Here is a 22,410-nt window from a genome sequence, read left to right on the forward strand (position 1 = left end):
CCTCCGAGGTTTTCAAGTGGGCAGTATTTTATTCAGTGACCCAACACAACGCGTTTCAAGCCCGTAAGCCCTTGATCACGTGTCACAGGTTGAATACACCATCATTCAAATTTAAAGTGCAAAAGTGCCCCTCCCACTGTTTGCATCACAGATCACATGTGTAAAAAACATAGAAAAAATCCTGTTGGTATAGTTTTCTTCTATATTACCCATACCGCTGTTTCCAATAGGCATATTTCTATTGGCACATGACAGAAGAAATATAACATACTTCTTTTGCCATAATATAGGACTTTGAATTTATACATTTTCAATGTGCCACTGAACTTATTTAAAATAATAAATACAGTTCATGTCAATTAAAACTACTTCTTACGAAAGGCTAAATCCCTTTCCAGTCGCCATATTTAAAACAGTAATCATATATATATAATCAAGGCTCTGGTGAGCAGAAACGTTGGGAACAGTGAGCCTCTTTGCCTCCGTGTCATTCCACGAATAAAGGAATTTGAAAGCAACATTTCCAGAGTCAGTGCGCTTCTTTCGAAGGTAAAGGAGGATAGTTGGTATATATATATATATATATATAGTGTTCTCTTGCGGGAGCAGAAGATATATAGTAAGTAATCTTTATGTAATGTAATCTTACGTCATCATTTTCCTTTACAATATAAGGAATTTAATGATTCATGCAATATGACGTAATCTTATGTCAACTTCCTTTACAATTCTAGGAGTGCAATGATTCATGGAATGGGATCTTGTTTTACAGTTCAAGGACTGTAATTCACATAACGTAATCGACATATTTAATTTATTTGTGATCTTTCTTTACAATCTAAGGAGTGGTATAATTTATTTTGTGTGATCTTTCTTGTAATTTAGGATTGGTTAAATTTTTACAGTACATGCATTTTCTTCCACCCTGCGTCCTGTTGTTTATTTTGTTTTCTGAAGGAAGAAGATGTGTTGTATTCTCTGCTCTCCTAGTTCCTTGCTGCTCAGCCTGTGTGAGTGTGATGCAATGGAATGTTCATGAGTGCATGGTTTAAATGAATGGTCAGTTGAAAGGAGTGGAGCTGAGCAGCAGGATCGTGTTCCTGGTGAGGCTTAACCATCTTACCTGTACCTGAATAAACCTACATAATATACACTACTAGCTACTGGACTGATTACCTACAAGGGCCTGACTTTGTTTACAAAAGTACTTACCATTCGAAGTAATGTGAAAACTGAGGAAATTTCTGGAACATTTTACATTCCCTAAGTGGAGGCATATTAGACTACAAAATAGCCCTGAGGAAGCCTTTGGTGAGTGAAAATTAGAGACACTCTCAAAAGACTGCATCCCAGAATAGCTCAGCATCATCAGGACCTGGCATGGACTCAGAAGATGATGCAATGACAGCTCCCATGGACAGGGTCCTGATGTGCCTCTCACTACAGTGAAGGGCATCATTTGAGCTGACTTACCTTTGACACAGCGGAAACAGGCAGAATTTTTATACTGCATAAGTAATAACACTAACTCTATATCACAAGTCTCTTTATGGTCAGCAGTTCGGGTACATGAGAACTCAATAACCATTTACATCAGGTCCTCCCATGGATCTTTAGGTAGAGGCAATAGGGACTGGGCAATGAAAAGATGGAAAAAAAATTCCCTCACGAGGACCCCGAATAAAGGAAATATCTAACTCAACAACAACTGTCATATTATTGACAATACTGTCAATAATCCATAAATAACGACAAAGTCTGATTACTTATCAAGTCACTTTATCCAAGATTTTTAGAATGTGAATGGTCAGTATACATTAGCAAGCATTTTATAAATCTTTTTTTTATCAAAATGTTACAGATGAAACCACAAATAAGAGAAAACATTTCAAAATAAATTCATCACAATCCCAATTAACAGGTAAATGAGCAGAGAGCTAGATAGATAAGGAAATATATAATTGCAAATTTCAATATGCAATTCAATTTCATATGAACCTTGAGAATAATTGCACAGCGTGCAATAAGAAGGTAAGCTAACCTCTTGGCCAAAAAGGTATAGCTAAAAGCAACATCACTAGCCAATGAAGTGCAAAGATATATTAATGTCCAATCTCCTAAAAGTATCATTCACAGCTTCTTCACTAATTTATTGGTTTTCAAGAATAGGGTGATCGTCTGACCATACTAGCTCGACAAAGTTCTTTAAGGAAGTCCATTGTCAGTTCTAATGAAGTCATCCTTCCGTGGAAGCAGGAAAACATCTTGCAACATTATCCACGTCCTCACGAATGTCTGACCGGTTTGTAAACGTTTGACGAAAAGTTAATTCATAAGAAATTATCAAGAGGAAATTCCTTGAGTTAAATATTGCACAGCTAAACAAACTAACATGGCATTTTAAAACTAGTGAAGGACAAAATACATTCTTTTCCAAGGCCTACATTTTAAGAAAAGAAAATCATTTAAGCAAAGTTTTGAAGCCTTCATAGGATTTTGCAATGCATCTTTCTCTAAGAAAATAAAACGCACATTAGTTAACTGTTCATAACAAATATTCATAAAAGATCATTATGGAAATTAAATCATAATTTTTCTATTGAATCCACACGTATTAATTATTCAGACTCATTATTAATTAATTTGAACATTTGTGTTGCACGTAACATTTTTCATAAGCGTTTCTATATACTATTTCTATTTCCCTCTTCTCCCGTAAATGTTTTAATGCTCATAAAAGAAAACTTAATTCATGCTTTCCACACGTTTAATGCGGTTTTCATTTTCTACATGTGTCGTGCTTAGTTTTGCATTTTTTCACAAAATCTTATAGAATGGTTACCCATGTTAATTATTTTCTCACCATTAGTTATTGCTTTCATTAGTAACACTAAAATGAGCAGATCAAGCAGGATCATACTTTACAAAAATCAAGCTACCTCAATCCCCCATTTGATGGTGACATAGCCATCATATAATCTACAAAATCTGACTACAAACTGATTCTTGTTTTAAAACGAGGTAGTATTCATCTGTTTCAACGTAACACCCTCTACATTTCTCATCACTTCATAATAGTCTCCTTTCCTTTCTTCCATTCCTATTTCTTCACTTTTCCTTTTTCTTGCTCTACGCTTAGTCTCTGATTGCCTATTCTTACCGCATTTGTAAATTATAAATACCATTAGTATGCCAATAGCTATAGTAATTATAGGTATGAGTATTCTCCCTAACAAGTTGTTACTTAGTGATGAAAACCAATTAGCTGTTGAAGAAAAACCCTTACCAAGCTTTTCCCATCCATGCATCATCAGCCTTCAGTTCAGTTAAATCACTATGCAAATATGTAATATTATTGATATATCCCTCTAGGGCCTTACTTTTATCAGGGATATAAGTACAACATTGTTGAAATTTCAACATACTACAGACTCCTCCCTCCTTTGCCAATAGTACATCAAGAGCCAGTCGATTTTGCAAAACCATCAATCTCATGGCCACCATTTCCGTAGCAATCATTAAAAACTCACCAGCAGTATCCATTGCTAAACGATCAACTACTGTAGACAATTTTCTAATTTTATGTGAGTTTAAAATGACTCTAACTAAAGGCATCAATGCACCAAAAATATCTTTCACTATTTCAGCTGCACTTATTCCCCTTTCACTTCATGTTAGTTTCTTTTCATTGATTTGAGAATTTTCATTTACATAACATATCTTTGGGAACACTATTCCCAAATAACAACTCCCATACCATTGTTGTGGTAGTCTATAATAAGCATTTCTATCACACGCATAATAAACTCCAAGGTAAACAGGATCAGTACCACCACTTAAAACCCAACCCCCTGTAATTCGGAAGGTATGTTCACATTCACTAGAACTAATGAAATAATTACATTCAGTCTTTTTTCTTATTAAGCAAAGCTTCCCCTTGTGATGCATATCTAAAGTCATTGCAGCATATGTCTCACCTTTACTCTAATCTCCCTCCCTGTGAGCCCAAAGACGTATGTTAGTCTTCTGTTTTCAGCCTTTCTCTTAAAATCTTGATGCCTATCTTCTACAGTAATTATGAATTTTATTTCTACACTATATAAATTACCGGTCAGAATGTTTCGATGTGCATATACAGTATCTATTGTTTTAGTCGTATGGAAGAACTCCCCCATATACTCAGCATTTCTTTCATTACTCACTATATTCATGTTCTTTTTAATAGGAACTTCTGAAAAGACTAAATCACAATTAGAATAAAAATACTGGAATTGCTCCTTCCCATAGAATAAACTAGTTAGTCCACTACATGAAATACCATGTGTTAATGGAACACGGTGATAGGTCACTCCTTCCGAGACAGACAATGGTAATTGGATGCACCATAACAATCTCTTGCATCCATAGTATCAACATATTCATAGAGTCATTTTTTTTTAAAGATTTAACAAAAATCATTAATAGAATTATCTTGATGTAAGTCACTTCCTGTTAGTCTTTTAATATGAATCTCCGGATCATCTTTAAGATCTTTTTTATAAATTAACATCAATATTAGTAATATTAGTTTTAGTAGGATACATAAAATAAGGTACTATAAAAATGAATATCAACCAGACAAACAACATCAGAAGGACACATATAAATCAAGCATTAAAGGATCTTCACCTAATTAGACCCTGACTTTGATTACCAGTCTCATTTCTAGCCATTCTTTAAGTAAGTCTATATAAAACTGGAAAAACAAAAAAATGGAAAAACAGAAAAACCCTTCCATTTGATAAAAATGTGTGTATCTCACACTTTTTGAACTTTTTTCGTTTATACCTTAGGTCTCGAGAGATTATATCTCCTCTCTCTTTTTCTGCACCCCTTTTTCTTTAACACAGTTCATTTAGGGTGGCTCATATTGCTTCTGATTTCTTTTTCTGAAATGTTTGTTGCAGGAGCTAAATTTGTCCTTTCAGGTGCTGAGTACTTCTTTATTGCAAATTTACTCTTTTTGTTCTTCTCTCTGTATTTTCTTCACCTTCAGCATCACTTTGTTCAGACTGGCTAGTGATTTCAGTTATGGTATTTGGATCTTTTTCGTTCGGAGTGAAATTTACTTCCATTGGGCCATTTATCACCATTCCTTGTTATTTTCCTTGAAATACTGTCTATTTCACTTGATTCAAAACTTTTCTTAGCTGCTTCTCTTTTTTCCGTTTCCTTTGTTTCTTTCTGGGACCAACTCTCTTTCAGCTTCAACAATGACAGTATTACGAAACCCAGTAGCGTGTGCCCACTTTATTTGATTTGCAGTCTGTTCAGGTTCTTTTCTTTTTCTTTTTCTTTGTTCACCTTCAGCTGACTCTGTGCTTCAAGTGTACATGGGACTCTGTTTGTATGACTTGCCCCTTTATAACAGTAAATAGGCAATGTGTGTAACATGTTCTTTGTTTATTTCACATACAGATTTGGGGGGTGGAAGGAGTGGTGTAAAACGAGAAATGCACAATTATGCAGGGATCTTCCTTATTCATAATATTTCAACGTACTCCCACAGCTACACACAAATTCTTGAGGTTTTCGAAAGCTTGGTTGCTAATTAGAATAGTCACAGGTGGGAGCGTCAAGCTGAAACTAACAATTCTTCATTTTCGAAAGGGTGTTGGGAAGGGTCGGGCTGGTGACAGACCTTTCTAGTGTTGGGGTATTGACTAGTTTGAAACTCGCAGTGTGGAAAAGTGGAGTGGGGAAAGGGGTAGGTGCACTTAGATTCCTAATAAAAGTTAACTGCCAAACATTACTGGTAGAGCAGGGCTAAATTAACGAATGTGTAAACAATAGATGACACAGAGCTTAAAGGGAAAGTGATAGTCAAGAAATACGATGACACAAATGGGACAAAATGAGAGACTAAAAATTCTCACATGGGATTTCAAAGACCTCAGCAATAAGATTGAGAGAGGGATAGTAGCTCAATATATATTTCAGCATACACCTGACATAGAGTTGCTTCGAGAAACCCACTTGATGGGGACAGAATGCAAATCTCTGGGTAGAGACCATTAAACTTCATTTGCCCATGCAAGTTTTATCCAGGGGTCTCAGGACCTAGGAAAAGTCTGCCCTTCCAATTATCTATAAGATGGTTTGACTCCGATGGTAAGTTTGCAGGATCAGTGTCAGGCGCTGAGCCATTGCGCCTACCGAATCATTCCAGCAACAAACTACAACTCCCAGAAGTCTTAGCTACTTGGGAGGAGCCTACCTTATATTACCCAGCAAGACGCCACACAAAGTGTGCGTAATCCTGTTGTTCAGTTGTTCGTGAGGATTTTAACGTCGGAGTTCTCTTTTTGGAGCTTCTGTTCTTTGGGATTTGTATTTGAGGAACTCCTTAATCTTTTGACCTTTTGCGTGGGACGAAGCGCTGTCATCCCAGTATCGCGCTGAGGCAAGCGCGGATACCCGATCTACGATTTTTATTTGTTGTCATCAGAGACGCTGTTTGCAGAGGAGACGCGCTGAGTGAAGCGATGAGGTTCTGGAAGCCGCGCTGATTTTGTGGCGGTTTCGGAGAACATTAACTGCTGCCAGTAGTTTGTCTGAACTTGCTGGGGGAGAGCAATAAAGAACAGAACTTGGTTTCCCGGATGTTATGTGATCATCCAGCCGCGCTAAAGAAAAGTGTGAGTGCCGCTGGTCGCTACATGCCTGTTAGTCTATAGCGCTGAAGGTAAGGGCTATTCGACTCTTTTGGAGAAAGGAGGTTCTTTTTACTTTCATGTTTCCTTGGATCAGTATTTCATTGACATTGATGTCACGGAAAGCCCTTGATTCTTGAACGGACCTTGAGTTTATTATTTTGTGTTCTGAACTCTGCACTTCTCTGGAGCAAGAGATTTTATGGATTATTACCTCCAGCAGTTCCTGTTTCTATTTTCTAAGTGGGAAGAAGCACAACTTGATGCAGATTTTATGTTACAGTGTTTGTGATTGATTCACCGGTATGTATGGTTATGTGGCATCAGTATTTACGAGTTGGTAAATGTGAGGATGGCATTCTAATATTTTCTGGTTTCTTGTTGTAGGTATGCATCTTGATTAGGAAAGCAGTATCTCTGAGATTTTTGGTGTACTGAAATACCCAGATCTTCCCCTGACCAGTTGGCAGGTATTAGTTAGTCCTAGTGAGATAATATGAGAGTAGCACATGTGTATCACTGGTGTTAACCCTGTATTCTTTTGTTACAGGTCTCCCGCTCCCCGCTGTTCCTTCCCTAATACCCTTTTTTCTCACCTGACTGCCTTACTACTCTGTGTGGTGTTATCCAGAGTTGGGGACGTCTGGAGGTGGACCCCTTTGTGCATCATCCGGAACCTAAGGAGTGGACGTGAATTTGACAGAATTACGCGCCCAAGAAATATCACTCCTTCCGTTGCGTATGTAACACAAACATGGCAACCCTAGATGATGTATTACAAGCACTTGTTTTAGTAGAGCAAGCACTGGCTGCATCTAAAGCAGAAACCGCAGCCCTTAGAGAAAGAGTAGATCGCCAAGCTAGGAACCCATTTGATTCCTCTCAGGTCTCGTCTCAAATCCAAGTCAATGTACCTCCCCCTATTCCATTGGCTAGTCCTGAAAGATTTTCTGGTGACCCATTAAAGATATAGACGTTCCTAACGCAGATTGTGTTACATTTCTCATGTAAACCAGCCTCATTCCCCACCAACCATTCCAGGGTTGCTTTCGCCATCTCGTACATGACTGGTGATGCGGCCAATTGGGCGGTGCCATTGGTCAAGTACGACGATTCTCTTCTGTCTGATTGGGATTCTTTTCGTAGAGAATTCGAAAGAGTTTTCGATAGACGTGCTACAACTTTTTCGGCTGATAGAGAGCTGTTAGAACAACGACAAGGGAAGCAAGATCTGGTAACATATTTGACCAAGTTCAATCGGTTGATTGCAGAAACAGCTTGGCAGGAAGAGAAAAGAATGTCGTTGTATTATCAGGGCTTAAGGGGCGACATGAAAGATGTTCTCTCTTAGATAGATCCTCAGCCCACAACCTACACAGACTTAATGAACCTTACGTTACGGTTGGATCACGGGTTGGCCGAAAGAAGGGGTGAAAAGGTGTATGGTCATGTAGAGAAGACAGAGAGGGGAAACAGAAACCTCACGTCCCTGTCAGACCAGCACTCTGAACCAATGGAAGTAGGAGCCGTTCGAGCCCCATTAACCAGAACAGAAAGGGAAAATCGCAGAACGCTGGGTCTGTGTATGTATTGTGGGAAGAAAGGCCATTTTGTACGAGACTGCCCCACCAAACCTAAGAAATCGGGCATATTTTACTCTAACAAGAAAGTGGCGGTGACTACCGTGCCCATTTCTCTTCCCAATGAACCAGTTACCGAAAAGAAAATCGAACAAACATCTTCGCAGGAGTTACAATTGCCTTCTTTGGCAGGCTCTGAGGTGGCTTCATCCGTTTCGCACATTACCATGTTCATGACTCTTGCGGATGGTCTAAGAACGCATCAGTTAGTGGTTATGGTGGATACAGGGGCCACCGGGAACTTCATAGACAGCGGGCTAGTCCGACGTCTAGAGTTAAAGCGTGTACCTAGAGACATTCCAGAGAAAGTATTGGCGGTGGATGGGAAGCCCTTGAAGTCAGGTCCAATCACTGAAATAACCGAAGAATTAGAGCTAGTCATTAGAGGGGATGATACGATGCATATTGAAAAAATAACCTTAAACATTATTGAGGCACCTCAGAACGAGGTGATATTGGGTATGCCATGGTTATGGACTCATAATCCCACGATTGATTGGACTAAAAAGACAGTGGCATTTGAATCAGAACAGTGCAGAACTACCTGTGTCCATCCTTATCACCCTCATGTAATAGCTTTGACACAGGTATACCAAATAGCAACCGCCGCAGAAAAAGAAACAATCCTTCCGGTGGAATATGAGATGTTTAGAGATGTATTTAGCTAAACAAAGGCTGAAGTACTACCCCCACACCGTCACTATGATTGTCAAATAGACTTAATACCAGGGGCCATTAATACCAGGGTCTATGCATTATCTGAACCCGAGACTCAACATTTACGAAAATATTTAGATCATTATGTTGAAATTGGGTTTATAAGACCTTCTCGCTCGCCTACGGCTTCGCCTTTATTTTTCATAAAGAAAGCGAATGGCGAGTTGAGGACGTGCATAGATTTCAGGGTGTTAAACAAAAACACTGTCCGGATTCGATGCCCTCTTCCGCTCATCTCTGTTTTGTTGGATCAGGTGAGGGAGGCTGTCAGCTACACCCGATTAGACCTTAGAAGGCCCTATCATCTGGCCCGAATACGAGAAGGAGATGAGTGGAAGATGGCTTTTAAAACACGATACAGTTTGTTTGAGTATCTTGTGATGCCATTTGGGCTTTGTAATGCCTCTGCGGCATTTACATTTTTTTGGAATGACGCATTGAAGGACTATGTAGACAACTTTGTGGTTGTCTACATAGATGACATTTTGATCTATTCACAGAACCAAGAAATTCATGTTAGTCATGTGTCACAGGTATTGCAGAGATTGTTAGAGAATGGATTGTATTGCAAGTTGAATAAATGTGAGTTTCACATGCGCAAGGTTGAGTTTCTAGGGGTAATCTTGAGTCCATCAGGGTTATGTATGGCAGAAAGAAAGGTATTGGCTGTGCAGGAATGGCCCACCCTAAAGAATCGTTAGAGATGTGCAGTGCTTTCTGGGCTTCTCCAATTATTATAGGAGGTTCATATCTCACTTCTCACAGTTGGTTTCACCCTTGACACATCTTCTGAGAAAAGGGATTCCCTTTTGTTGTACCAGAGAAGCCATTGCCTGCCTTTGACTTCCTTAAGAGAGCATTCACTTCAGCACCTATTTTGCAACATCCCCAGATTGAGGTGCCTTTTGTGGTGGAGGCGGATGCATCCGACATCGCAATAGGGGCTGTTCTGTCTCAACGCGATCGTTATACAGGGCAGTTACATTCTGTTGCATTCTTGTCTAAAAAATTGAGTCCTGCTGAACTCAATTACACCGTCGCAGAAAACGAATTGTTAGCCATCAAGAAGGCCTTCCAGGAGTGGAGGCATTATCTGTGGGGGGCAAAGCATCCAGTCACGGTCTACACCGACCATCGAAACTTGCAATATATGAAAACAGCCAGACATCTCACGCAACGACAAATGCGATGGATGCTGTTTTTTGCTGAATTTGACTTTGTAGTTACGTTCCGGCCAGGGTCGTAAAACAGAAAAGCTGATTCGCTATCTAGACAGGACAATGTTCTTGAGATACGAACAACGATTCCGGAAGCCAACATTGCACCACAAAAGGTGATGTGTTCTCTCACATTGGAGAACTTTCTGGATGAAGTGAAGACACACAAAACTTTGGAGTGGTGGAAGAAATGGGCAAGTCAGTCTCCACAACGTACTCTCAAGCATGGTTTACCCTTCTACAAAAACAGTCTATATCTACCCTCCTTGGCCCTTAGACTCAAAGCATTCAATTGGTGTCATGATTCAGTATTGGCTGGGCATTTCGGATGCAACAAGACTCTTCATCTGATGCAAAGACAGTTCTGGTGGGAAAACATGAAATCTGATATCTGTCTTTGGATAAAGCAATGTGACATCTGTGCTCGAGCTCAAGGAGAATGTTGCAAAGCAAAAGGAAAGTTGGTTCCTACGCCTATTCCCTCTCAACCTTGGCACACTATAAGTGTGGACTTTGTTTTGGGCCTACCATTGGATCAGGGTTGTGATGCCAGCATGGTGGTAGTGGATAGTCTTACCAAGATGGGACACTTTCTTCCTTGCAAAAACTTGCCCACCGCAGGCCAAACGGCTCAGCTGTTGCTTTCTCATGTGGTGAAACTACACGGACTACCTAGAGTGATCGTGTCAGACCGAGGCCCACAATTCATTGTTCGGTTCTGGAAAATGTGGTGCAAGGCACTCAGGGTTGAGGTGGCCACTTCAACGAGTTTCCATCCTCAGACGGACGGTCAAACAGAGAGGTTGAATCAGACTCTCAAGACGTATCTCAGATGTTACGCAAAGGAAGCCAGCGACTCATGGGTCGCTATGTTATGGTTGGCGGAGCTGTCTTATAACAATTCCTGGTACAGTTCCATCAAAGAGACACCATTCAAGGCCAATCATGGCCTCCATGCAAAGGTTCTTCCGCTATCAGTCCCCTGTGACTTCATGAATCAGCCTACCGTGGCATCTCAGGTGGAGATTCTGCTAGCATTGCATGGCAAGATTCGACGGAATCTGGATCGTGCAAAAAATCTGTACAAGTCATGAGCAGATCGTCGGCGTCAGGTTGGTCCTACGTATAAAGCCGGGGATCGTGTGTGGTTATCCACCAAGAACATTCGCTTCCGATATCGCAGCATCTTCCACCCACGGTTATCGGTCCATATGCGGTGGTGCGACCGGTTGGCTCTGTGGCGTACAAACTAAAGCTGCCTGCCTCCTTTCGCTTCCATCCTGTGATCCACTGCAGTCTGTTGAAGCCCGCGATGGGGGCCGTGAGACAGGCGGTGTGGCCGGTGGTCCGGGATGGTCAGCTGGAGTATGAAGTACGGAAGGTGTTGGATTCCAAGTACCCACGTGGCCGCCTGTGGTATCTCATCGCATGGAAGGGGTACGGTGCGGAAGATGATTCTTGGGAGCCTTCCTCGAATGGCCATGCTCCAAGGGCCGTGAGGGCATTCCATATGCGTTATTCAGATAAACCAGGTTCTAGGAGGCGCTTGGGAGGAGGGAATACTGTCAGGCGCTGAGCCATTGCGCCTACCGAATCATTCCAGCAACAAACTACAACTCCCAGAAGTCTTAGCTACTTGGGAGGAGCCTACCTTATATTACCCAGCAAGACGCCACAGGAAGTGCGCGTAATCCTGTTGTTTAGTTGTTCGTGAGGATTTTGACGTCGGAGTTCTCTTTTGGAGCTTCTGTTCTTTGGGATTTGTATTTGAGGAACTCCTTAATCTTTTGACATTTTGCGCGGGACAAAGCGCTGTCATCCCGGTATCGCGCTGAGGCAAGCACGGATACCCGATCTACGATTTTCGTTTGTTGTCATCAGAGACGCTGTTTGCAGAGGAGACGCGCTGAGCGAAGCGCTGAGGTTCTGGAAGAAGCGCTGATTTTGTGGCGGTTTCGGAGAACATTAACTGCTGCCAGTAGTTTATCTGAACTTGATGGGGGAGAGCAATAAAGAACAGGATTTGGTTTCCCAGATGTTATGTGATCATCCAGCCGCGCTGAAAAAAAGTGTGAGTGCCGCTGGTCGCTACATGCTCTTCGTCTATAGTGCTGAAGGTAAGCGCTATTCGACTCTTTTGGAGAAAGGAGGTTCTTTTTCCTTTCACGTTTCCTTGGATCAGTATTTCATTGACATTGATGTCACGGAAAGCCCTTGAGTCTTGAACAGACCTTGAGTTTATTATTTTGTGTTCTGAACTCTGCACTTCTCTGGAGCAAGAGAGTTTGTGGATTATTACCTCCAGAAGTTCCTGTTTCTATTTTCCAAGGGGAAAGAAGCACAAGTTGATGCGGATTTTATGTTACAGTGTTTGTGATTGATTCACCGGTATGTATGGTTATGTGACATCAGTATTTACGAGTTGGTAAATGTGAGGATGGCATTCTAATATTTTCTGGTTTCTTGTTGTAGGTATGCATCTTGATTAGGAGAGCAGTATATCTGAGATTATTGGTGTACTGAAATACCCGGAACTTCCCCTGACCAGTTGGCAGGTATTAGTTAGTCCTAGTGAGATAATAGGAGAGTTGCACATGTGTATCACTGGTGTTAACCCTGTATTCTTTTGTTACAGGTCTCCCGCTTCCCGCTGTTCCTTCCCTAATACCTTTTTCCCTCACCTGACTGCCTTACTACTCTGTGTTGTGTTATCCAGAGTTGCGGACGTCTGGAGGTGGACCCCTTTGTGCATCATCCGGAACCTAAGGAGTGGACGTGAATTTGACATTCAGGGTTTATGGGGTAAACACAGGTTATCTATATTAAATATATATGTGCCTCCAACACTGCAAAGGGCAAACTTTGAGAAAATCTGAGCCATGCTGCTTGAAACAGAGTCATCTCTGCATATATTAGGAGGGGTGACTTTAATTTAGTGATGGCACCAGAAATAGATAGGCCAAAGTCCACAACTGCACACAGTTGTACCCCAAGACACTTTTCTTGTATGCTAGAGCCTTTGGCATGGTCTTACAAATATTGAAGCAGAACACCTGGTAGAGGGTTTCTGATCATTCCCTGTTGGTATAGTGATAGTCACACAGCACCGACAGTGCCCTCATAGTCGCCACCAAAGACATCCGTATGATCATGGACAGAGGACATACAGTGGCACTAACCCCTCTCGATCTCCTAGCTGCGTTCAATACTGTTGCTCACCCCATCCTCATCCAACACCTCCACCAAACCAGCATACATGCGCCTACTCCCTGATGGGTCAGCTCCTTCCTCACTGGGCATACCCATTCTGTCACGCTCATGCCATACACCTCTACCTATGCCAAGTTGATCTGCAAAGTCCCCCAAGGATGCTCACTCAGTACCATACTGTTCTATATCTACATGGCACCTCTTGCCAACATCACCCAACCCACGGAAACTGCATCTTCTTGTACGATGATGACACCAAACTCATCCTCAACCTCACTGGCAACACTCCCAACTCCTAGATAAAGTTTACCACTTGCTGTCCATATTCAACAGCTTGATAAAGAACTATCTGAAAATCACCTCTACCAAGAAGACGTATTTGGTACTCTTTGGAAAATATACTGAATTGCGGCCCCCAACCTGGTGGCCTACTGAACTCAGACCTACACCCAACACATGTAACTAAGCCAGGAACCAAGGAATAGTGGTGGATAATCAACTCTCAATGACCAGCCAGATCAACAGCTTTTACACCATCAGGCTCCTCAGAAAAATCTTCAGAGGGCTCCCACTCAACACTAGTAGAACCATCATATAGGCCCTGATCACCAGAAAGCTCGACTACGGGAGTGCACTCTACGTCTGTATCACCTCACATCTCATCAAAAGACTAGAGGTCATCCAAGACGTAGCTGTATGGCATTCTCTTAAGCTATCACAATTCACCCACATTTCTACACTTCTCAAACACCTCCAATTGCTCCCAGTTCATACAGGTGCACTATTCAAGCTCCTCAAACACACATACAAAGCCCTAAATAATCAAGGCCATGCATACCTGAACAGCTGCATCTGTTTCCACAGCCCTTCCAGGAACCTCCTTTTGGCCAGCCCCATTCTCGCTGACATCCCCCACATCTGAAGGGCCAAAGCTGGTGGGCTTGCGTTCTTGCACCTGGCCCCCAAAAACTGGAACAAACTCCAACTTCATATCAGAGCCACCAGCTCAGTCTTTGAATTCTGAAAAAACTGAAACCTTGGTTCTTTAAGTAGGTCCCAGTCAGGATTAAACCAACATTCTTTAGGCCCCTGAATACCAGCCCCTGTTGGTACACATGCCCTACAAATACAGATAACAAAACATAACATACCATGACACAACAAGAGAATAACACATCGAAAGGGTCTAATTGGAGAGGAAACACATGGGGGAGTCGAGACACAATGAAACAATCACCATCCATACAGACCATGTAGTATACTTTGAAGAAAATGCTGAAGATATTCCTTCCCTAATTATAGGGCAGTAAGCATATAAGACAGTACTCCCAGATAGACTTCAAAAGATAATAGTGCAAACGAAAAGAAACACAGTCAGGAAAATTAAAACCCTCAAAAACAAGATACTGGAGTTAGAAATTAAGCTGATATCAGACCACACAACACAACATGGCAGGAAACTACATCTAGTGAGGAAATAATTTTTGAGGTAAGCACAAAATGCAGCATATCAATACTACTTGTGAATACAAAGGAAATTATATGAGGTGAGAAACAAGGCGGGATGTCTTCATTAGATGAAGGGAGGAATATGCAAGGTGAGTAGGAACATGAATACATGAGAAAAGGGAGAAAGCCACAATGGATTTAGAAATAGCACAAGCTTAGGGCTATGATGGGTGGAGGAAATTAAAGCTTTCATAGATAATCTAGATATTTTGACCCTAAGTGGGGGAGATAATGAGACTCTGGAGGTCGATCTCACACTTGACGAAGTCTCAGAAGCCATTAAACTTATGCAGAATAGGAAAGTCCCCAGGCTCAATAGAATTACCTTTGAACTCTATAGGAGACTCCTCCCTGGTAGGGCGACATCTATTATAGATGTGTAAAGATGCCCACGTTCAGGGAGCGCTTATTCCAGGTCTTAAACATGCAATCATTACGGCGTAATGTATAAAGAGGGTAAACTGAAAAAGGACTATACCTCACATTGCTCAATATCATTTTTGAACGTACAGACCAAACATTGGGGCTTATTTATAAGCTCCTTGCGCCACTCGTGCGTCACTTTTAATATGGGGAAAAGTGACACACTGGCGGCCCAGGGGGCTTGTAAATAAGGCCCTTTGATGGCATGAAACTGGTGACATGACTGCAAGGGGTTACAATCTCCCTTATTTATAAAGACAAGTCGGGTTTGTGCTTAAATGTTCGACTAGACTCAATCTCCACCATTGACATAATTGGGAGGATACAAAGAAAAAAACTAAGGAACCCCTTGGTCAATTATCACTAGACACCAAAAAGGCATTTGACTCCATACACTGGCCATATCTGTTTCTGGTACTGAAGCGTTTTGGGTTTGGTCTGAGTTTTTGCAGATGGGAAGCTCCCTTGCAATATACTCTGACAGCAGTAGTCAAGATATATGGTGTAAACAAAATATTCTTATTCCTGCTTGAAAGGGGGGAAAATTGTGGTGCCCCCTCTTCCCTTTGCTCTTCTCTTTGTGTATTGAACCGCGAGTGTGCTGGGACAGGGCGAGTGAGAATATTAAAAGATTTGCTGTAGGAGTTCATGTGCCTGGTGAGAAAATCTCACTTTAGCTGGATGGTGCCCCTCTAATGCAATGCAACCCTAATTGAACTATAGAATGATATTCTCGCTGTTTGAAACTATTACGCTATGCTGGGTGCAAATTAAACTGAGGAAGGCCAGTTACTCACAAAATTTCCAGTTGGGATATAGAGGAAGACTTAGCTCAATGTATAAAAGTTACAGAAGTAACTCTGGAGTGGGAATAGTAATTTTTACCCCCACGCTGTCCTACGCTTTCCCTACTGTTGCACCTTTTGGAGTGGGAATAGTAATTTTTACCCTTACGCTATCCAACGCTTTCCCTACTGTTGCACCCTCTGGAGTTGGAATAGTAATTTTTACCCCTACGCTATCTAACGTTTTCCCTACAGTTGCACTCACTGGAGTGGGAATAGTAATTTTTACCCCTACGCTATCCAACGCTTTCCCTACTGATGCAATATGTGGAGTAAGTATATATATTAATTTATATGTAGAGTTTAAAATTTATTTTAAATGTATATGTATTAGTTATTATGTTTTAAATATGTTTTAATGTTTATTTCTATAATTTGTTAAATTATATGTATTTTAAATTTATTTTTACATTATTATTAATACATTTTAAAAAAACTTTATTTTTTACTTCGATATTTTTGTACAACTATATTTTTTTTCTCGCTATTTTTGTACTTACCTTTATGTAGATAGAACTTCGATATTTTTGATGTCCATATTTTTGCTTCGATATTTTTGTATGTCTATATTCTGTCTGTCGATATTATGTCATAGATCCCCCACAGAAGATAGCGAGCCATTTCATAGACGAAATATATTAGCCAAACTAGCTGCATTACATCAACGGAGGCAAGAAGAAGAAAAGGCTCTGAACATACCCCGTTAGAAAATCGGATTTTATAAGAATATAATTTGAAAAAGAGGCTGTGTCATCCATATATAAAACTCTTATCAACAACATGCCAAATAGTCTGTTGAAGGTAAGAAAAACATGGGAAGGGAATCTGGTAGAACTGAAAGATGTTGACTGGCAAGCTGCTTAAATGCCCCCTAAAGAGATGCCTATCAAAGCCCGGTTGTGTTAGAAGTAACTAAAGTTCTAAAATCTTGCATTCTACACAAAAAGCAGGCTCTATAAAATGGGACGATTCAAACTGCTAATTGTATGAAATGTGACGGGGAGTCAGGTGCTTTCCTGCATACAATTTGGGAATGCAGCAAATTTCAAGAATCCTGGAAGGACATTATAAGCAAACTTGGAGTAATATTGGAATGTGACATTCCCCACGTGCCTCAGTTAGTAATCTTGGGAATCCCAAACTATGTGGATCTCCGAAGAAGAAAGCGTATGTGTTGCATGTTGGGCCTAGTTACAACCAAGAGAGGCCTTGGGGCTCCCCACAAAGGCTGGCAAAAAGAGAGTGGCAGAAAGGGATGGGCTGGTGCATAGGGGTCGCAAAAAATGAGCAGAGGCTGCCCAAAACAGTTTGAGAAGGTTTGGTAAAGATGGAAAGACTCCTATATGAGAGGATGAATCGAATACTGCAAGCCACATGCAGGTTGCATGATTGCAAATGAAAGCCGGCTGTGAAGAGGGGGTATGAGAAATCGTCCATCCCAGGGAAAGCAATGAATGGATGAATGAAAAGATTTACAAAGAGCTACAGTTGACAGAAAGTGCATCTCAGCGCTCCAGGAAGACAGGTGCGACATCATGCTTGTTAAGTTGGTGCGTATTAAACAGCCATATTTTCAGTTGTTTACTAAAGGGTGTCTCCTTGGTAGTTTGACAAAGAACAAAAGGAATATTAATCCAGGCCCTAGCTGAAAGGTAGTAGAACGTAGGGCCTCTCCTGTATGTGAAAAAGTGAGTTGAGGATTATATGCATTAGTAAGGTTACGAAGGGAGCACACATTACATAAGCCAACTGGGTCTGGCACACTAATACATACTAGTAATGTTTATATGTTATATGTAGGTATTACGACCAGTTGCGGTATGGTGAATTATGGCAGTGTGGAAATATGTTTACATTGAAATGTATCAATTTCTTTGCATTAATTAGTAATTAACCATTAGAATTGCCAATTGACAGATACACACACAATATATTCAACAAAAGCGCATTTAACTCATTGAATCGTGGGAAATGTAGTCTAAAATTAACTTTTAAGCCATGCCCACAAAAGACAGAATTAGCGCTGACTAAGGAATCAAGCATATGGTCAACTTTTAATTATCAAATTACGTTTCTGTTTATAAATCTTATGAGTTATAATATTTGCAAATGGAGACCCTGCTATGGGAACAATTTGTATATAAACAGAAGAGTAGACACGGCGCACAGCGTTGGTTTAGAAAGTCTGGTTGGATGTGAGTAGAAGAAAGGTAATTAGTTTAAAGGTGCTCCTGCAGGTAACGCAACTGTTCGGGTGCGTCCTAGATAGTTGAGAAGTTGAGTGCGCTACTGGGGTGTAGGCGCATCCCTGTGGTGGGCACACTTGTATGGTTCTGCGTGCTAAAAAACACAGTAGATTCCAAAAAAGTTCAATAAGAGTTCCCAAATGTCAAGGTTGTAGGGTTTATTTGAAGGTTTTCATTTTGAACGTATTCATGTGTCCTTCATATAAGTCATCAAACGGTCATTATTATCAACATCATGAGATTGAAAGGCTCCAATGCATTTCGAACTAAAAAAGCTCTTTCTCAAGGAGCACTGCAACAGAAAATGCAAAAATGACCCAAATCAATGATGGTACTAAAACAACAGCGTAACAATATAACATAAGTGTGTTGGTGGATCAACCACATGCACCCTCAAAGATAAAAAACACAAAAAGCTCCAATAGTGTTTAAGGAATGATCAGAGTGTAGTCGGAGTAAGCACGGAAAAAGAGGCTGGCGGTGACGTGTGATGGAAGTGATAGTCGTGCGAGAGGGGGTGGGGGCGGGTAATGGAAACAAGCGATAGCATACCATGGGTACGGGAAGGAGTGAAACGAATGAAAAGCTTTGAACAATGTGGACAAAAGTAATGTGAACTGCTCGGGAGAGCGAGGCTTACGTAGTAAACTTCAATGTTCTGCGTGATGCTATAAGGAAAAGGGATCACGGGGGTTCGTTGAAAAGAGAGTGGGTATCAAAGGAGGAAAGCTGTTCAGACGGAAGGTCAGGATGGGACTTACTTGAGCTGCTGGGGAAGTGTGTATACGAGGGTCAGGTCCACGATACAGGAACTACGCGGAGTGAACGCGGAGTTCTGAAAAGGAGAGAGGAGATGGTGGAAATGGGTGAAGGACTACTGGGGAGAAAGTGAAATGGCGCGGCCATCTTGGAGAGGGAAAAGATAGAACACTGTGGAGCGAAAAAAGGAGGGTAGATACCGCATGTTGAAAAACAATCAGCAAAGCAGAAATACAATGTATCAATAAAGCGCCCCGCTGGGCGTTACAAGTAACAACTCAATTCAGTACGGTCATTAAGACCAAATGGCTTCAGTGATTGGAGTCTGTATATCCAGGCTGTTTCTCTTTGTAAGAGAGTCTTATTATTGTCTCTTCCTTTGGTTTTGGGGACAATTTCAAGGACCATGTATTTTAATTGGGCCACGTTGTGGTTGGCCTCATTAAAGTGGACAGCCACGCTGGATTTAATGTTTTTAGTGCGTATATTTGACTTATGTTCGTTCAAACGAATCTTAATTTTCCTGCTGGTTTTGCCCACGTAGATTTTGCCGCAAGGGCACTTGAGGAGATAGGTGAGGTTAGAAGAGTCGCGTGTAGCGTCTACATTTACTTTGATGTTGAAACCTCTCATGGGATGGTTAATGTTGTTGCCTTTAATGATATTGTTGCAGTTATTGCAATGGTGGCATGGACGTGTACCGGTGTGTTTAATTGAGATGGTGATGGCTGAAGTTTTTGATAAGATTTCTTTGAAATTCATGGGTCGAGTGTAGGCGAAAATTGGGGGTTCCTTGAAGAGGTCCCCAAAATCTGGTTCAGATGACAGGATACGCCAGTGTTTCAATATGATGCTTTTATAATGTTATAAAAGCATCATATTGAAACACTGGCGTATCCTGTCATCTGAACCAGATTTTGGGGACCTCTTCAAGGAACCCCCAATTTTCGCCTACACTCGACCCATGAATTTCAAAGAAATCTTTTCGCTCCACAGTGTTCTATCTTTTCCCTCTCCAAGATGGCCGCGCCATTTCACTTTCTCCCCAGTAGTCCTTCACCCATTTCCACCATCTCCTCTCTCCTTTTCAGAACTCCGCGTTCACTCCGCGTAGTTACTGTATCGTGGACCTGACCCTCGTATACACGCTTCCCCAGCAGCTCAAGTAAGTTCCATCCTGACCTTCCGTCTGAACAGCTTCCCTCCTTTGATACCCACTCTCTTTTCAACTAACCCCTGTGATCCCTTTTCCTTATAGCATCATGCAGAACATTGAAGTTTACTACGTAAGCCTCGCTCTCCCGAGCAGTTCACATTACTTTTGTCCACCTTGTTCAAAGCTTTTCATTCGTTTCACTCCTTCCCGTACCCATGGCATGCTACCGCTTGTTTCCATTACCCGCCCCCACCCCCTCTCGCACGACTATCACTTCCATCACACGTCACCGCCAGCCTCTTTTTCCGTGCTTACTCCGACTACACTCTGATCATTCCTTAAACACTATTGGAGCTTTTTGTGTTTTTTATCTTTGAGGGTGCATGTGGTTGATCCACCAACACACTTATGTTATATTGTTATGCTGTTGTTTTAGTACCATCATTGATTTGGGTCATTTTTGCATTTTCTGTTGCAGTGCTCCTTGAGAAAGAACTTTTTTAGTTTGAAATGCATTGGAGCCTTTCAATCTCATGATGTTGATAATATTGACCGTTTGATGACTTATATGAAGGACACATGAATACGTTCAAAATGAAAACCTTCAAATAAACCCTACAACCTTGACATTTGGGAACTCTTATTGAACTTTTTTGGAATCTACTGTGTTTTTTAGCACGCAGAACCATACAAGTGTGCCCACCACAGGGATGCGCCTACACCCCAGTAGCGCACTCAACTTCTCAACAATTTGTATATGTCATGTGGTGATAGTAGGTTTTTACGTTCATCAAACAATATTTATTTATATCCATAAGAATTAGAGCACTCTACTTGACAAAGGCCTTTTATAATGTTATAAAAGCATCATATTGAAACACTGGCGTATCCTGTCATCTGAACCAGATTTTGGGGACCTCTTCAAGGAACCCCCAATTTTCGCCTACACTCGACCCATGAATTTCAAAGAAATCTTATCAAAAACTTCAGCCATCACCATCTCAATTAAACACACCGGTACACGTCCATGCCACCATTGCAATAACTGCAACAATATCATTAAAGGCAACAACATTAACCATCCCATGAGAAGTTTCAACATCAAAGTAAATGTAGACGCTACACGCGACTCTTCTAACCTCATCTATCTCCTCAAGTGCCCTTGCGGCAAAATCTACGTGGGCAAAACCAGCAGGAAAATTAAAATTCGTTTGAACGAACATAAGTCAAATAAACGCACTAAAAACATTAAATCCAGTGTGGTTGTCCACTTTAATGAGGCCAACCACAACGTGGCCCAATTAAAATACATGGTCCTTGAAATTGTCCCCAAAACCGAAGGAAGAGACAATAATAAGACTCTCTTACAAAGAGAAACAGCCTGGATATACAGACTCCAATCACTGAAGCCATTTGGTCTTAATGACCGTACTGAATTGAGTTGTTACTTGTAACGCCCAGCGGGGCGCTTTATTGATACATTGTATTTCTGCTTTGCTGATTGTTTTTCAACATGCGGTATCTACCCTCCTTTTTTCGCTCCACAGTGTTCTATCTTTTCCCTCTCCAAGATGGCCGCGCCATTTCACTTTCTCCCCAGTAGTCCTTCACCCATTTCCACCATCTCCTCTCTCCTTTTCAGAACTCCGCGTTCACTCCGCGTAGTTCCTGTATCGTGGACCTGACCCTCGTATACACGCTTCCCCAGCAGCTCAAGTAAGTCCCATCCTGACCTTCCGTCTGAACAGCTTCCCTCCTTTGATACCCACTCTCTTTTCAACTAACCCCCGTGATCCCTTTTCCTTATAGCATCATGCAGAACATTGAAGTTTACTACGTAAGCCTCGCTCTCCCGAGCAGTTCACATTACTTTTGTCCACCTTGTTCAAAGCTTTTCATTCATTTCACTCCTTCCCGTACCCATGGCATGCTACCGCTTGTTTCCATTACCCGCCCCCACCCCCTCTCGCACGACTATCACTTCCATCACACGTCA

The sequence above is a fragment of the Lissotriton vulgaris genome, chromosome 9 (genome assembly GCF_964263255.1).
Source record: "Lissotriton vulgaris chromosome 9, aLisVul1.2, whole genome shotgun sequence".
NCBI lineage: Eukaryota > Metazoa > Chordata > Amphibia > Caudata > Salamandridae > Lissotriton > Lissotriton vulgaris.